The 17,120-nt window shown below is 43.5% G+C and overlaps 1 protein-coding gene across 2 annotated transcripts in view; it reads left to right on the top strand.

Moving 5' to 3' along the window:
• Positions 1-17,120, top strand: part of TTYH3 (tweety family member 3) — a 74,804-nt gene that overhangs the window by 19,938 nt on the left and 37,746 nt on the right. The window lies entirely within an intron of this gene.

Genomic DNA, 17,120 nt, shown 5'->3' with positions numbered 1-17,120 from the left:
CTGAACATCTGATCCAGGCATAAAACACTGTTTATTCTTGTCAGATGAATTGTTATAACCCTGGCCTGGCATAAACTTAGGGCAGGAACAAACTCCCTGTGCTTTCTTAGTGCCTTGGCACTGGAAGTTGGGTGGAAAAGTGTGGGACATGCCAGATGTTGTGTTGAATCTCCCTTTTGGAATATTTTGGAGTTTTGAATCAAGGAGCAGAATTCAGGAACCAGATAAAAGGTTCCTGGCTGACTTGTATCTTCATGTGAGCCTGTAGGTTTTTCTAAACCGTAGCTTTTTTTAAACCATCATGATAAAAACACACTTCTGGGTTTGGCTTATAGATGAGCTGTTTCCTGCCCTTTATGGCTTCTTTCTGGCTTGAAGTCAGAAACAATGCTGAGAGCAAGTAGAGCAACCCACTGTACTGCTGGTGACAGGGACCTGTAATAGCATTTTATTTCTGGTTACTTTGTGACCTGAAGAATTGTAGCTGAGCAAGGGGATATTCCTGTTAGAGTTCTAACATCAGCCTATCCCTTTCAGAGCCTATTCTTTCTGTGTTTCTTTTTGCTCTGAAGACCACATTCTCCATCACTTTAAGTCTTGAGCCATTCTTGTTGCCGCAGGAGCAGATAATCAATTTTTGGCTTCTATGGCAGTAGATTATCAGTGATTTGATGCTCTCCTTGGGTGGTGTGTGTGCATCTCCTCCTCACCAGTGTGCATTAAAGCTTTGGGTGTGACCTGGGAAATCAGACATGACCTTGCTGTGTGACAGGGTCTGAGGTGGTGGTGGTGGGATGTCCCTTCCCAGCTGGAGGAGCAGCAACATGTGTGACTGTCTCCACTGGACCCTGGAGTTCAGCTGGTGTCTGTAATGTAGCCACAGTCCCCACTTCCCTGCCCTCTCCCTTTTTGCAAGTCTATCTGCATTTTAAAGCCCTTTTCAGAGTTGTACCTCTTTAAAAGAGTAATGAGGTTGAAAGCAGGATACAGGGCTGTGTGACTAGTTCAGGCCCATCCATTTGTCAGGGAAATGGTTTTCCAGGGCTGCATACTGATAGGAAGTGTCAAGCCTGATAAATATGCTCGAGCTTCCTTACTTCTTCATTTTCCCTAGAGCTTGGTTTCCAGAAAGAAATATTGATATGTAAAATATTAGAGAGAATCACCAGGGACCAACCTGGAGTGGAGACAGGGCAGAATATTTTAATTTTGAAGCTGGATGGATAAATAGTGAAATGAACAAACATTTTCTTTTGTTTTATAGGGACTTTATTTAACAAAAAAAAAAAAAAAAGGAGGAAGGGCACCAAACTTCATACAGTGAAGTGTCGGGGAGGGAACATCCTTTTAGATGTTTGGTGTGCTGGAGATAAAGGCACTCTTCCTTTAATCAGTAGCCTTCTTTCCAGGGTTTTTTTACTGCAGTGCAGTCAGTGAGTCTGGGTTTCTGGGCTCCTTATTTCTGGGCTCTGGCTGAAATAGCTTTTCCTGCTGGAGCTGAGATCGGAAATGACCTGAGCTCCACATGGTGAACAAGAGGAAGATGGGGAGTGGACTTGCTGGTTGGAAACTTGTTAGTTCTGTTTATCTGTTCAGTAGCTGTGAAATAATTATTTTTTAAATGTTTGGAATTTGGCTGGGAGCATTTGCTGCCTTGTTATTCATTAAAGTATGACAATGGGGAAAAGTAGTATTCTCCTCAGAAGATTTTAGTTATAATAAAATTTGTGACTAATATGGTTATGAAACTCTTTTTTTCCCCCATTTGTACATGTTTGTTGAACAGGAGAATGGCATCCAAGTGACAGCCACACTTGGGACATGGCTGGATGTGCTTCATCCCCAGTCCCATTGGTTTGCAATGTCACATTGGTCATGTATATTATTTAAATGTTATGCTGCTATTCCTGGGATCCAGGAGTGAAATTTTGAGTTAGCTTTAGAACCAGAACCTTTTGCAAAGTTTTTTCTTCCAGTATCAGCATGCAGGTCAATAGAGTTAAGAGCTTTATTTCAAGGATCATAAGCTATGTTGATACTTTTGAATGCTTTAGTCTGAAATGTATAAATACAAAAGGGCTGCTTGTCTTATTTAAGTGCAGTGGGAGTAAATTGTTCCTAATGCCTGTTTGCTGGGGAGTAGCCAAAAGATCTAGGTCTTTAGATGGCTGAAATTATGTGTTTTCAGTTGAGTGGACAGAAAAGGAAAAGCGTGTCTCTGAAGAAGAAGCTGCAGTGACCAACACGTCTTAGATATGAATGATGAGGTCTTCCAAAAAGCTTTGCCCTGGCAATGCATGAGTGCTTTTATACTTGCTTTAGGATGGTCAGTATCTCCAGACTCATGGTAGTTCTCAAGGATGGTCATGTTTTCCAGAGGGACAAGCTGAAGTTGAGGAACAATGATCATAATAAAGTTCTGTGAATAGCAGGTCTTTCCTTTATCTACGAGAGCCATTTTTGTGCTATGGATTTGAACAGAAAGGACAGAAGACTAAACCTAGCTTGTCTAGAGATGAAATGCTCCACTAGAGTGAGTATTAAAAATAGTTTGGGGAGCTAAAAAGGTCTTTAGTGCCTACAGCAATGAACTACATGAAATAATCCTGCTCAAGTCCTGGGACATCAGAGGCTTACTTTGAGCTGACCTCCTGTTAGAGGACTTGAAACAACAGCCCTTGCAATTCAGCTTGTCCAACTTGATTAGATTTTATCTGGGGCTTGATTGAATTTGTGAACAAGATTATGAAAAGCAACATGACTGTCAATGAGGTGAGCAGTCTTTGAGGGAAAATTCTCTAGTATCCCAGAGGGTAGCACTTTTAAGTTGCTTTATGAATATTAGAATTCCTTGATTTAGTTGCAGGTTTTAATGAGGCATTCTTGCTGCTGTGCATCAGTGGTACTGGTTTAACACATAGCTTGTGTTTGCTTCCATCCTAAGTACCCTGAAAGAGAAGGGTTTTCTTAGCTTAGCTATTACAAAAATGGTCTTAGTCCCTGGGATCATAGTTTTTAGGGAAGAGCTTTGATCATCAAGCACAGCAGCGAAAATAGCATTGCTTGTTAGGGTGGAGCTCTGTCTGCTGTGCTTCGTTGCTCCAGCAGGTCAGATTGGAGATGATGACCTCTGGGTAGCTCACTTAAACAACACATCTTAATATTTGTATGGATATCAAAGTCAGACTCATTTGAGGACACAGAGATTTACAGCAGATTTTTAAGAGGGCAAAATGTAGGAAAACCTGGTTATCTTCCCTCTGTGCATGGGCTAAAATGATAAGTTCTGGAAGCAGATGTGCTGCCTACTGTTTCCTTCTTTCCCTGGCTCTGTTCTACTAAGTGTGGCATTGTCTCCAGCTCAGAGATCATACCAATGATGTGTTGAGTGATTGCTTGAGCCCAGTGAGAGCAGCCTACCCATCACACTGCTGCACTGTCACAACTTTTCATGTTGGTTTTCTTGTCTTTCTTCTGTTACTAAATGTTCCATGGTGATGCTAAAGAAAAGAAACAAAACAGCCTCTGACACCTTCAGATGTAGCAGCAGCTGTTAATGGGGAAAGTAGGACTTTGCTGGATTTGAGGAGATTTAACTTATTAAAACTATGCTTTTTACCTTTTTATTTTTCTTTTTGTTTGTTGAAGTAACAGTCGATGCAGAAATAACAGTAATTTATAAGCTTGAGAACTGTACCTACATAAATGATTACAGACCTTTTTGGCTACAGCCAAGTAATAAAGAAATCTAATATTTACTTGTCTGCTTATCAAATGTCTTTACAACTAGTTTTGCTTGAAGGAGCCAATAGATCATGTGACGGATTTTCAAATGAATTTGTACACTTAGTCCCTAAAAACTTTTAAATTGTTTTTGTAGGAGTAGGCTGGCAGGATCTAGTTCTCTCTGACAAGAAAGTGTATGAAGGTGGTGTATTTCTTGGAGCTTTTCCCTGTTTGAGACAACCATAGCAGAACTGGGCGTGTGTATGTTTGCGTGCGGGAAATCTGTGGGGTTTGTCTTTAAGTTATTAAATCTGCTCTTTGTTCTATCCCCAGCAGAGCTGGCAGCATGGATTGCTTCAGGGCCTTCCATTTCAGTGCAGAGTTTGGTTGTCAGGAGCCAAGCTCAACTGTTTGACTTCGTGCTAGTGCTTCTCATCTGCCTCAGTGCCATTTGATCAGCTGAGGGGCACCAATTGAGGGGAGGCAGTGACATAAAACACAGTTGTTTCTGCAGTGATTTGAGTTTTGGTTTATAGATCATGGGAAGCAGGTGGGTGTTCTAGGCTGCATAAACAATGGCTGTAAGTACAGTTGTATGATGGCAAAAGGGAGAGGTGCTGATGCTTCTTCCCCTCTAACTCACTGAGTGGGGTGAGCTCAGAGTCAGAACTGTGTGACTTCACAGTCTGAGAAAATGCACTTCATCAATAGTGACTGCTTGGAAGATGAGCTTCTTCTGCACATGCTGGGAAACAGGGCAGAGGAGTTCATTGTATCCTTCACTTGGCTCTGACTGTGAGTGCTTCTGAGAGATAATGATTTGGGATCTGGATGAAAAGAATTCCAGACCTTTCTTGTGCTAGAGCCTGCAAGAACTCATTTCCTTTGAGTTCTTTTTCAAATCCTTTTTTTTATGTGTGCGCCGTAGATTAATTTTTGCTTGCATCTAATGGGGATTTGGTTTAGGTGGTTGTGTAGAGGAAAGCTGTGACAAGCTCTCCTGCTCTGAGCTGTTGTGCTCAGGCACTAGAACTAGTTTTCCTCCTCCACAACTGTGGCATGCATCACGATCTGCTTTGTGGCTGTGGTGGTTGTAAGCCCAACAGCTGGATCAGTTGCTTTTCCACATTATGCCCGTTTCTGTACTCACTCCTGCTTGTCCTTCTCTGAGAGGCTCTTATCTTCTCTTGTGAATGTTCCCTTCTGCACAGAAGCTGAGACTGGGTAACTTTCTCTGTTGTGACTGTTTCCTTCCTCACTTTCCTAAATCAATGGAGTGAAGCACCGAGAAGAGCAGCACTTGTACCTTTTGGTACAAGATTTGTGTCAGACATGAGCACAACTGCACATCACGCCCCTTCCCCTCCACCCCATTCTTATTTCTGCAGTTCTGCCTTCCCGCTTGCCAAGAAAAACCTGGGCCATGAGTGGAGATAAACCATGGGATTGTCTTATCTTGTTTTTGTTGAGATAACTTGGCGTGGCTGCTCTGCATTGACCCTGTTATTTGTTTAACCGAGGTCCTGCCTCCTTTGGCTGTTTCTCCCTAAGTGACCTCTGCTGTGGGACGGGCGATCGATCCTGCGCTGAGCTGGGGCAGGATGAGCTGGAGCAGCAGCGGTGCTTGCCAGGCTGTGGGGGTGCAGAGGAGGGCTTGAGCAGGGAGCTCTCATGCGTGCTGGCAGCCTCCCACCTCCCGGGCTCATTGCTGTGCAGCTCTGGAAGGCAGCAGCCAATGGGAAGCACGAGCATCCATGCAGTTGGGCTTGCCGGATAGCTCCCGAGGTGCCTTGTTTTCAGTCTAAAGCATGTAACTTCTCTATTGCTGCTTTCTTACCCATCCTTACCTGTCCTTTCCTGTCCCCTGAGCTGTCTCATTGTGTTGTTTTGAGGAATAACATCCATGCTGTTGAGTCTCTCCCTCAGACTCTGATGGTGCTTGCTGCATTTCTCATGCCGTCAGAGTGACTGTCCAGCGTGGGGGGACAGCTGTCAGCTTTTGGGGCTTGGTGACCATACCAGGTGGGGTAGGTCGTGCAGCTGGAGGCAAAGCCAAGCTCTGAAGGTTTGTGCTTTGCCTAATTGTCTAAGCAAGCTGAAAGTAGCCCTGGAATGGGGTCATCAGCCATTTCACATGCAGGGAGTCTCCTCCAGTTATGTGTTCCAGCAGGAATGCTGTGTAACTGCCTCATGGTTTGGGACCCCAGTGCAGGAGAGGTGCTCCACTGAGATGGGTAGAGCCTGGTCTCTGAAGGGAGGCAGGGAGGCTTGAGACCCTTCAGCCTGAAGTGGAGAAGGAGGAAGGACAGATCCATGAGCAGCCTTTGCATACCTGGGGATGGTTCCAGGCTCTTCTCAGATGTGCCCAATGAAAGGGCCAGTGACAGCAACTGTGAGCTGAAATGGACAATGGTGTGTGGGTGCAGTCACTTACGAACATTTTGCTCATGGTGCTGGAGCAGAGGCTGAGGGAAGCTTTGTGAACTCCAGCATTAGAGACACTGGAAACTTGCCTGGGCAAGGCTCAGAGCAACCCCATCCATTAAATTAGCCCTACTTTTAGCAGCAGGTTGCACTACAGTGACCTCCAGAGGTCTTTCCCAGCCTATTGTTTTCTATTATTGTGTGGAATCTGTGGAATTGAGGTTTGTCTCTGAAATCTCGCAGCAGTAGCATGTTGACATAGTGAAGTGAGCTTTATAAAGCTGGAGCTTTAAACTTGGACATTTAACACTTATAGGGATTAATCTTTCAGGGTTCTGTGGTGCCTGTTTTCAGCTTACTGGGAAAGGAGGTGAAATATTTATGAATGCTGCTTCTGCCATTCCCTGTGGGGTGCTGAGCTAAAGCTGAATGGAACTTTGTTCTCCCAGGTACCCCTTCCTGCCCTCTTAGTGTGATCCCTAATTTAAAAGTATACCTTGCATTCATGTATTCTCCATATAGTCCTTTCAGAACAGTCAAGACTAACATGTAAAGAGACAGTCATTCTTATTTTATCTTTATTAAGCCCAATGTGTGCAAGTGGGTTACAATCTAAGTGTAATGAAAAGCTTATCACCAGCCTTCTCCACCCCCTGGGATCCCAGGAGGTTACTGGAGCAGCACACTGCCCCAGTTTCTTTCCTCCTGTGTGGTGATGATTGCATTTTTTGTTTGGTTTGGTATTTTAAGCATGACTCTTGATAAGCTAGTTTGATAGTTGTCTGCTCTGTCTAGGACCAGCATTTGACAGATGACTTCAGAGGGGGAAAGCAACTTAAGTAGCTTAATAGGATTTAGATCTGTCTACAGTGTCCTGCCAGAGCATATTATAAACCACTTTAGTGGGATTCCTTCTTTAAATATAGCCATGGCATAAGTGCAGGCAGAACCTCTAAGAATACTCTGAGAACGTTCCTGAAAAATCAATCTCAAGATGTGGTTCAGAAGAGTTGCTGAATGAATGAATGAATGAGTATCTGTGCAAGAACTTGAGGAATCCTACCAAGACTGATCTCATGAGCAGGATAAAAGGATCTCTGAAGGCATAATGTGTATTAGTTTACCTATAAAGTGCATCGATTTGTAGTGGATATGATGTATGTCTTGGGAAAGCAAAGCAGTTAATGAAAAATCCCATTAGGATGCAGGGAGGCAAACACCTCCTGCTTTTAACTGATGTAACATCTATTACAGTAAAATAGCCATGTCTCAAACTTGGTAGTAAAGGAAGTTAAGAAGTGAGGTGTATTTGTCTTTAAATAACTGTTTTTAAATGGTTTTAGGCTGGTGGTTCATGACAGCATTCAGCTTTGCAGGCAAACCCTAAGGGAGTTGTACAGCTTTGAAACAGTTGAAAGGAGACAGATCCCCCTCTTGCCCCAGCTCCATGGGGAAATGGAGAAACAGCCAGAAGAGCTGCTCAGACTTGGAGTCTCAGAGCAGGATGGATGCGGTGGATGCCCTTTGTGAATAGGTGTTGGGGCACCCATATTTGCCTTGTATTTGTGAGGGGTTTTAATCTCTGAGTTCATCTAATGTTAGCTGTGCCCTTCATTCATAAATGGCATTCGGGAGGTGAATTCCAAAAGCATTGCTCCCCTTTTATCAGCACAATGACCTGGCAGCAGAAGCAGAGGGGTAAGGCAGTGACCACTTACCAGCATGCTGCTCTTGAGGGGGCAGCATCTGACCTGCCCCTGGGTGCTGAGAGGGCCATCTGCAGCTCTGCACCGCTCGTGGGCAGAGCTGGAAAGAAAGCATTTCCATTCAGATTGCCTTTCCCTCCAGGGCAGCTGCCAGAGGGGCCCTAATCCCTGCTCCCATTTGGCGAGGAGCCTGCATGAGGCCTTTCTTAGCTCTGTAGCCTCCCTTGTGCAGGCTGAAGAGACGTGGTTAATGACGCTCCCAGTCTTGTCAGTGGTGCAGAAACATGGGCTCCAGCTGTGACTGTGGTGGGTCTTGGCTAGCTTGGGTAGTTTTTTGATCTGCTTCCTCTGTTAGTCCCTCTATGGTATTTTCTTTCCTGGATTTGAAGGTTCTCAATAGTGAATATTGGTTGTCTTTGTCCCTGAGGGGGTTTTTTGAGAGCTTTTTTTTTTTCTTCTTTAAAGAAAGAAAAAGAAAAAAGGCAACTCAAAAATCCCAAAATAAAACCAAAGACAACTCAATGTGGAAATCTTTCTTGCACATGAAGGGGCCCCTTTTGTGTGAAGAAAAGGTACAGCTTAAGTTGAAGGAACAGATTTTTTTTTCCCTTTTTTGTTTGTTTGGTGCTTTGTTTTTTGTTTGTTTGTTTTTTTTTAAATTCTGCCTGTACTGGTCTTCAAAGAGGCATTTCAGAGTAAATTTATGGTGAGAAGTGTGGCACTTGTTTGTCTCTGCCAGTTAAATGGCACGTTTGCATTGTTTGTGCAAGGAGGTCAGTGCAGGTCCACAGTCAATAGGTGGGTCAGAGGTCTCTGTTGTCCCTTCCCAAATTACAGAAGCTGTCCCTGTGGGATATTGCCCCTTTCCACTTCTTCATGGCCTCTCCACATGACCGACATACTGCATTAAAACTGACTTCAAATACAAATTATTTTAAGGAAGATGTCATGTGGGCTGCTGGCTGTAGCACAGTGGGTTGTGAAGTTTGCAGATGCAGGGCAGTGTGCCTTTGATTTTGTTCTTTATCCCCTCCCAGAGGTCACTGCTCAGGGCAGCCAGACCGGTGTAATTTGCTAATGTAATCAAGTGCTATTTCTCCCACACTGTAGTAGGTTTAATGTGTACTCTGAACTGCACTAAGTTTTTGCTGTGTAAACAGCCATTTGACCTGCTTTGCCTGTGTAGACAAATGCCAGTGAAGCTGGATGGGGTAACTATCAGTGGCAGCTCAGTGCTCTGGTTTTTTCCTGTTGGTTATTTTCATGTTGTTTCAAACTTCTCACTCTTGATTTGAAAGATTTACTTCAGGATACAAACTGAGCTCAAACTGTACATGGATCCCCGTGTTAAAGATACTTGAGTACACCAGTCTGACCCATTCCTGTCTCTGACACAAGTGCAGAAGCCAAGTTATTGCAACTTACCTTCCTGACTGTTCAGTGCTAATAGAAACAGTTTATGAAGCCATTTACAGTGGATTTGTTATTTTGGCTAGAAAGTATCTCTTTTCCTTCTAATTAACTTTTTTTTTAGCTTGCATGCCTCCAAATGCCAAAGTGTGTTCTTGAGCTTCTTACTGTGGCTTAAACAGTTTCCTAATAGCTGTTGTTTGGAAAAAGACCTCTTCATGGTGCTAATGATATGGAACAAGTTGTATACATTAAAAAAAGAAAAAGGCAACATTAAGTTGCCTTTCAAGTCTAACATTAGTAACAATTTGATGTTAAGAGTTTCCATTCCAATTTGGATTCTCTCTCTGTTATTCTGTATAACTTTTGTGGTTCAGTGCAGCAAATGTTACGCTCAAGTTTATAGTGTGCAGCTGTACATACACGGTGCCAAAACTTCCAGGACAAAAATGGGATTAAAATGGGGCCTGTAACAGGCCAGCAAGTTCAAAATAATGGCAACAGTGAGCTAGAACAATGTTATCTACAGTGGTCATGCTCATGGAAACAATGCCATCCCTGATGATGAGGTGGCATAACCCTGTTGATGGGTTGATGTTCCTCTGGAGAAAGTTTCCATAGGTGGGACAAGTTTTTTGTTTTCTGTTCCACTCAGGAGTGGCTCTGCTGATGTCCATGCTCTTTCCTTTCCCTCCCCAATACCTTGTTTATCCTTGTCCAAATAGAAATGGCATGTGGAAGACTGATGGCTGCCAGCTGAGGGAGTTGCCATGGTGTGTGCAGCTTGCAGTGACCTCCCTGCCGGGACAGCAGAGCTGAGGATTGAGCTCAGTGTCTTCAAACCCCACAGTAGCTGATCACTTCAGATTTGGTTGGTTGGTTTAAGAGGAGATGATTTAAGAAGATCAAGAAGTTGCTGTGAGCCTAAATACAGCATTTAATCCTAACTGGTGCCATGACTCTTGGAAAGGATAGTGTTTAGGTCCTACAGAGAAACAGGAGACTTGTAGATGATGCATGTAATCACTTCTACTGAAAGACCCAACCTTTGTGGAGAACTCTTGAAAAGGAACAGTAGGAACATTTGGGTTTGAAACCCAGACCTAATAAGAAACAGCAACAGCTAAAGAGCAGCCAATGTGGAGCAAAGCACAGACTCAGTACAGCTGGAGTCTTGGAAGAAATTCCTTGAGGTTGGCATCCCTGCCAGAGCATGAGTGGTCAGCAAAGACAGATAAAAAATGCAGTGTCCCAGCACTTGGCTTGATAGAGTACAAGGACAAGCACAAAGGAGAGAGTATTTTTTCCCCTCTAAATGAAGTATATTGTCTCTCTGCAGCACACTTTGTAGGAGGGGGAAGGGAAAAAGGATGGAAATTGGATTAAGTCACTGGGCTTCAGGCCTAAGCATTTCCTGCTCTTTTTTGGTTTGTTTTGGGTTTTTTTGGTTTTGTTTTTTTGGTTTTTTTTGTTAGCACACCAGTGCTTGCCTCCCTCACGTGCTGGGCTGTGCAAGTGTGCCCAGGTCCCTGCCTGCATGCACAGGCAGCTTGGCAGTGCCACATCTTGCCTTTGGGGAGTTACAGGCCAGCAGGAGCAGAGCTGAGCTCCTGCTGCAGAGCTGGGGATGGGAATTGTCTTGGCATGGGAATTTATGCAGCACTTGGGCTCGGGCCAGGTATCACAGGCAGTGCTTGCTTATCCCTGAGTTGTAGGAGCATTAAATTCATACTTCCTTTATAGCATGGAGTTTCTTTCCATTATCCTGTTTGCTGGAAAATTACCTTGCGAGGAGATTGTGTTTTAAGACATTAATGGATGATACAGTTTTCTAACCAAGGAAATCAAGTGGCTTCTAAAAGGCCTCGAGTAGAGGATCCCTGTTGGGCAGGAATGTGTGAGCTAATCTGTTGTGGGAAAGGAATGTGTGCTGGAATTGTGCAGATCTGCCTTGGGTGAGCTGGGCAAGTGTGGATGTGAGTGGTGCAGGATACCAAATTCCTGCTGCTATCCTTTTGGTGCCCTTTATTCAATATTCCAAATAATTATCTGATTCTTCTCTTCAAACAAAGTTAACTAATGGCGTTATCTTTGTCTGATTGGGAACACTAGGAAGAAATAATCTTCTAAAGCTGAAGGTGTGTTCCCATGAGGATTCCTTACACATTTGCTGCTCTGGGATCTGGGGCAAAGACCTGCATGAACACTGATGCATCCATGGTGGTGTTTTTATAGAGCCCTGCAAGGGAATTTGCAGAATCCCCAGAAAGGAAATCCGCCTTTTCAGCGAGAATGCTCATTTGACAAGCTGCCAGTTCTGAGCTAAGCCTCATTTAATAAAGATTTAGTCTGTGGGGACCTGTCAGTGGAAACTGAATTTGGTGAGAGTGTCTCATTCTTTTCATCGCTGTAGCGTGTAGAGGCTTTCAGCCAGCATTATGGAGAAACTAGGGATAAGAACATCCAATTTAGAGGACCCCCTTACCTCTGGGAACGTTGCCTTGCTGTGTAAGATGGAGATTGCTGAGTTGGTAACAGCTAAGGCAATAAATGGATTGTTATTTGACTTCAACCCAATAGGACTCCAGTGTTGACTGCTGATTAGCATGGCTTAGATCTGCATTTGTGGGCAGGAAAAGAATATCCAACCCAACTGTTAAGCAAATCCTTTCTACTCGGTGCTTTCCATTTCTTTGGTGTGTGATATGAACTGCTCTGATGAATTCTAGCAATTGCCCCTGTGTAACCTGTGAAAGTTGAGGTGTGCAGGTGTTCCTGTGCTATATATTATTTCATTATTTCTCTCTCAAACCCCGGGAATGACTTTATTGAGCTGGTCACTGCAATACACCAAGGATCAGCAAGGCTGGGTCTTTTTGGCCTCTGCACCAGTGGCTTCTGTGAATTAGATGAATTGTAAAGGCAGTGTTCAGTCTTTAATTGTCAAATAAGGGGTCACAATATTAGTATGGAGGAAACAATGATGGTTCTGTAATTAAGCCAGCCTTGTTCTCAATTTTTGCCTACACTTGAGAAATTAATCTGAATTAACTGGAGGAATAATTTCAGAACAGACTAGTAAAACCACTTTCAATGCACTAAAGTGAATTAAACTACACTGAATTAAGACCATTCTAGTTAAACTACAACAAAACCCTGTGTGAACACTCATTTGTGATTAAAGTGGCTTTAGTTCAGAGCTCTAATACCAATTAACTATGTAATGCCCTTGCCTACATCGAGAGCTTCACAGCATTGAGGAAACTGGCCTGCTCATTAACCAGCTTGGTAAATAGAATCGAGCTATCTAGTTATGCTAGGAGAGGTTTCAACTGCAGATCTGTTTTTATTCTAGTGTGTCTGCTGTATTGTCTTAAGGTGATTTAAAAAAAAAAATTGGAAAAAAAAAAAGCATGACATAATCCTTGGCATTTCCTCCTTTCCGGAAAGGAAAGCCAACAGCCCAAAAAAGCTGAAGGCAAAGTGTTGGCCTACATTGCTTGCTCCAGTGTGGACTTGCCCTAAATATATCTGTGATGTACTGCACTCTGCTAACAGTGTGCTTCCTCTGGGAGATGTCTGTGTGAGGGGATGACATGGTGGAACCTGTCCTCTGTTTCCATGGAGCTCTTCCATGCTGTTGAGGGATCCCTCATGAAGGAGAATACATCTCAGTACCATGGGAAAAGCCTCTTCCACAGCACGTTTCTTGCCCAGCTTCGCTCCTCTGCTGTGCTGAGGACAGTAACTGGCCTGGGAAGGCCAGTCCCCCGGCAGAGGAGATAGGGATGGTTTAGTGCTGAGATCAGCAGAGGTTTCCACATCCTCCCCCCACATCACAGTTGCCTGTGTTCCCTACCAAAGCCTGCATCCTCCTGTAGGGGCTGTGGGATGAGTGGCATCCTGAGACACTCAAGTATCTCAACAAACACCTCATACAACATTTTTCAGAAATGAAAATCAAGTCTCGGAACGCACAGCACGTTCAGAACAAGCTGATGAGGAGGTCAGAGTGTGCTCCTTGTGTTGCCAGTGTTGCAAAAAATAAAAATCAATTTGGTAGGACATAGCTTATTATCGATGAGTATGTAAGCTTTTTAGAGATATGTCCAGAAGTCTGGAGGAAAAAAAAAAAGGCAGTGTAGGAAGTAGTGTAGGCATGACACTATCCCACAGCAGTTTCTTTTCTTGCTAAGATGACTTCCGTCCTTCATGGAATAAATAGAGATGAGTGCTCCTTTGGCAGCAGCCCAGGTTGCTTCATTTGTTCTTCTGAGTGAACGTTTTTCTCTTCCCACACTCCTTTAACCTCCTCTCTCTCTGTTTTATTATCACAATCTCAAGTCACTGCATGGAAATCCAGAAAGAATACTAGTTGCAGATTCAGTGGAAAGCTTTCTTTTGGCAAAAGCTGACTTTGAGGTAAAACTATAAACCATTTTCAATCTGGCAATGATTAAGACATCTGTGTTTCTTGAGGTGCTCAAAAACTGTGGCTGTTTTGTCCTGTTGGTTCAAATGATGAAGTTTTAAGATGAAATACCTTTAAAATCATCAATGCAGGATTAAAAGTAAAACCACATACTTCTCAGGAACCACCTGAAGGCTTCATCTTTGCTTTTGAGTTTCTTAATGAGTTTTAGTGAACTTTAATAGTAAAATAGCAATCATCTATTCCATGTGAGGAGCTGCTCACTCCAACATGCGGTTGTTAGTACAGTTAAGGTCTAAAGCATGTAGTAATTGGAGGTTGGATAGATTGAGATGCGTTAAACTTTTACTTGATAAACACCTAGAGTGTTCCAAGTCTTTGTGTATTCAGAATTACCTTCTTAAATCTGTTCTGCTGCCAGGACTTGGTGTGCCAAGTAACCTTCATGGCAGAGGGGACATGCTGGTGTGAAGAAGGGTCCTTAAGGCAACACTCTTCTCTATAGTTGTGTGATGAATGAAGAGCACTTAAGGCAGTGGCAAACCTTGAAATTTAACATGAATGCAGCCCAGTGTTTACCTCCTGCGTCACAGTGCATCTTGGCTTTATTTAGTCCTTCCCTGTTTCTAAGGGAATAAATACATCCTGTATTTATTCTTATGTTCTTCTGTGGATCTCTTCCTTTCTAACTGTCTGTAGGATGAAGTATCCATCCCTTAAGTGCAGTCTCAGCAGCTAAAGTTAGCCTTCAAGGACCACAGTCCATAGGTATATTCAGGTAACTAACGATCTGGATCATTTGGAACTTGCAAGCTGAAAGGGCCTGTTTTGTATGGATATTTTTCATCCAGTAGACAAGGCTATTTATTGGTTTATTTGATCCCCAGGAACATAAGGCATGGTCTAGGAGACCAAGGACAGAATAACTGAAGGCTGATCTGTATATATGTCTTTGGGAATGATATCAACACCAATGGGTATCCCCACAGCACTCAGAAGAGTTAACCAGCCCCTGGGTAATTTTGTGGGGGTTATTTTTGCCATGCCCTTTGTTCCTTATTGTGATGGTGCCCCTTTCAGTGCATGAAGACCTAGATATGTTCTGCCATTTTCTTGGCTTCTTCCTCTTCTGTGGAGAGGATAAATACCATGAATCCTGGCAACCACACTGGAGCTGAGAGGCTGTTAACACTGCAGCGCCGTCCCTGCACAAGACCAAGTGCATTCAGGTTTCATGGTGCCTTTCCAAGCCAGCAATGCTCTTGTGGTTACTTCCCTGTGTACAGCTGTTAACTTTTATTTTGAAAGTGCTTCCTGACACTGTAGCTTCGTCTCCTGCCAGTCTGGCGAATACCACTTGGATTTACGCTCATTTTCAGGGACTGCTCTGTCTCCACTTCTTCCATTAGTGTCAGCGCAGTGGTAAAATGTTGCTCCTCCAAGTTGTCTCCATTTTCCTGTAAGGGCAGTTCATGCATCATTTGCTTTAAAGGTTCTGATAGCTCAGCAAATGTTTGAAGACAAATTGATGCTCTTTTGTGGCAAAAGGCCCAGTGCATAATTTTACATTTACTCGGGATAATATGGCCTTGGTTAACCGAGTCCCAGATTTACTTTTGCAGGATGGAGTGTCTGAGGGTTTATCCAGCCTCAGCCCCCCCATTTCAAATACTGTCTTTTAATCCTGACAGGCAGGCAGAGGCATATCTTTGGTTGCAACCAGGCTTTCAGTGCCAGCCAGTCTCTGGGTCCTAAACTGACTCATCAGTCAGAAAGATTAATAACTGTTCTGCTGGATGATTTCACTTGTTGTCATGGCACATATCCATTAATGGAAAATAAATATTCTCTGGAAAATGAAATGCAGATTGAGGTATAGTGGCCAGCCAAGTCCTTTTGGCCAGATGCAAATTTAAAGCATATATTAAGTGTCCCTTCAAAGGAAGAACTTCAGGTTGCTCGCTGCATGGCAAGCTTAAATATTCATTCTTTGGGTTTGTTGGTTGGTTGGTTTTTTCCTCTCCTTTAGTATTTCCTTTTATTTCCTGTTAATGGGGGCTGTTCCCCTACATCTGGAGCTGCAGTGTGAATTTTTTGCTGATCAAGAGTTGCTTGGAGGATGTTTTCAGCTGAGTTTGTCTTTCCACAGTAATGCCTTTTAGCATGTGCAGGAGGGCTGAGGGTGTGAAGAAAGAAATGCAGGCGAGCAGGGCAGGAAAGCTTTGCCTTACAGCAGTCTGACATGTTTAAAAAATAAAGAATATCCCCGAGGAGCTTTGGTATGCCAAATGTGTTAGTTAAATTAGTATTGAGTGCTCGTTCATGGCAAGCCTTCAGAAGTGGGAGAACGTGGGGCTCCGAGCGCAGCTTCCCTCTCCGAGGCCCCTTTCTGCTCAGGATCTCGAGCAGCGCTCACACCATCTGGTGAAAGCATGGGAAAGGGGGATAGGGATTTTTCCCTCCAACCCCCACTCCTCTCTGGTAAAGATCCCAAAGTTCACTTTCTACAGTGGGACTGAGGTTCTGCTGTTCAGTTTGGGAAAGCAGCACCTGTAAAGTCCCCCATCCCAGAGCGCTTGGTGGGCTTTGGGTGGGTTTCCTAAGGCTGGGAAAGCAAAGGGTACGTGGCTACGTGGAGTATCTGTGGTGCAGCAGCACTTGGGTTTAACTAGTATGGATCTTGTTAGGGATGGCTGACGTTTGCTTGGCTGGGAAGGATGTTGTGTGGCTCATATAGTTTGCCAGGATAATAACTCAGCAGGGAGTACCTATGGAACTGAGAGGGGGGATGGAAAGAAAAGCCTACAAAGAGCAAGTTACTACCAGGCTCTGTTAGAAACAGTCACCAGTTTTGTTGAGATTCTCACTTTAATCTCAGCATTCTTTGTTACATTTCTTTGATCGGGAGGAAGTTACTGTTTCAATCAGGAGGAAGCATATAAATGTTCTTTAAGGAATTTCTGCATGGGGAGGAAAAGATACTGATTTAAAAACCCAAACCTTTGTTCTAGGTTTGCTGATATAGATCTATGTCAGCCTCCCCAATACTGGGGCTGCAGTAGGTGAATTGGACCCTTTCCAGACATTTAAGTAATTTCTAGTAAGTTGCCTTTCGTCGCCACTACTAAGGGTGCATCCAAAAAACCTTATGGGTAAAATGATAGCCTTTCTCCCACCTGAATGAATCAAGTAAATGTGGCTATATTTGGTGTTAGAATGGATTTAAATTACTTTATTGTATTTTATTTAGCAAAACCAGTTTGCATTTTTGGATTTCAAGCAGCATGTTTTGAATAAAAAGAAGTAAGAATGGAGTTAAACACTTACTGCTTCCTTTCCTCCCAGGAACATGACTAGAAGTAGGTATAACACTAATTCAGCTTGTGACAGCTTCAAGCCACTGTGTCTGTGGCATCTACGTT

This window comes from Pithys albifrons, chromosome 16, assembly GCF_047495875.1.
Source record: "Pithys albifrons albifrons isolate INPA30051 chromosome 16, PitAlb_v1, whole genome shotgun sequence".
NCBI classification, from domain to species: domain Eukaryota; kingdom Metazoa; phylum Chordata; class Aves; order Passeriformes; family Thamnophilidae; genus Pithys; species Pithys albifrons.
The sequence above is the reverse complement of the archived record's forward strand: the minus strand, read 5'-3'. Positions and strand labels throughout refer to the sequence as shown.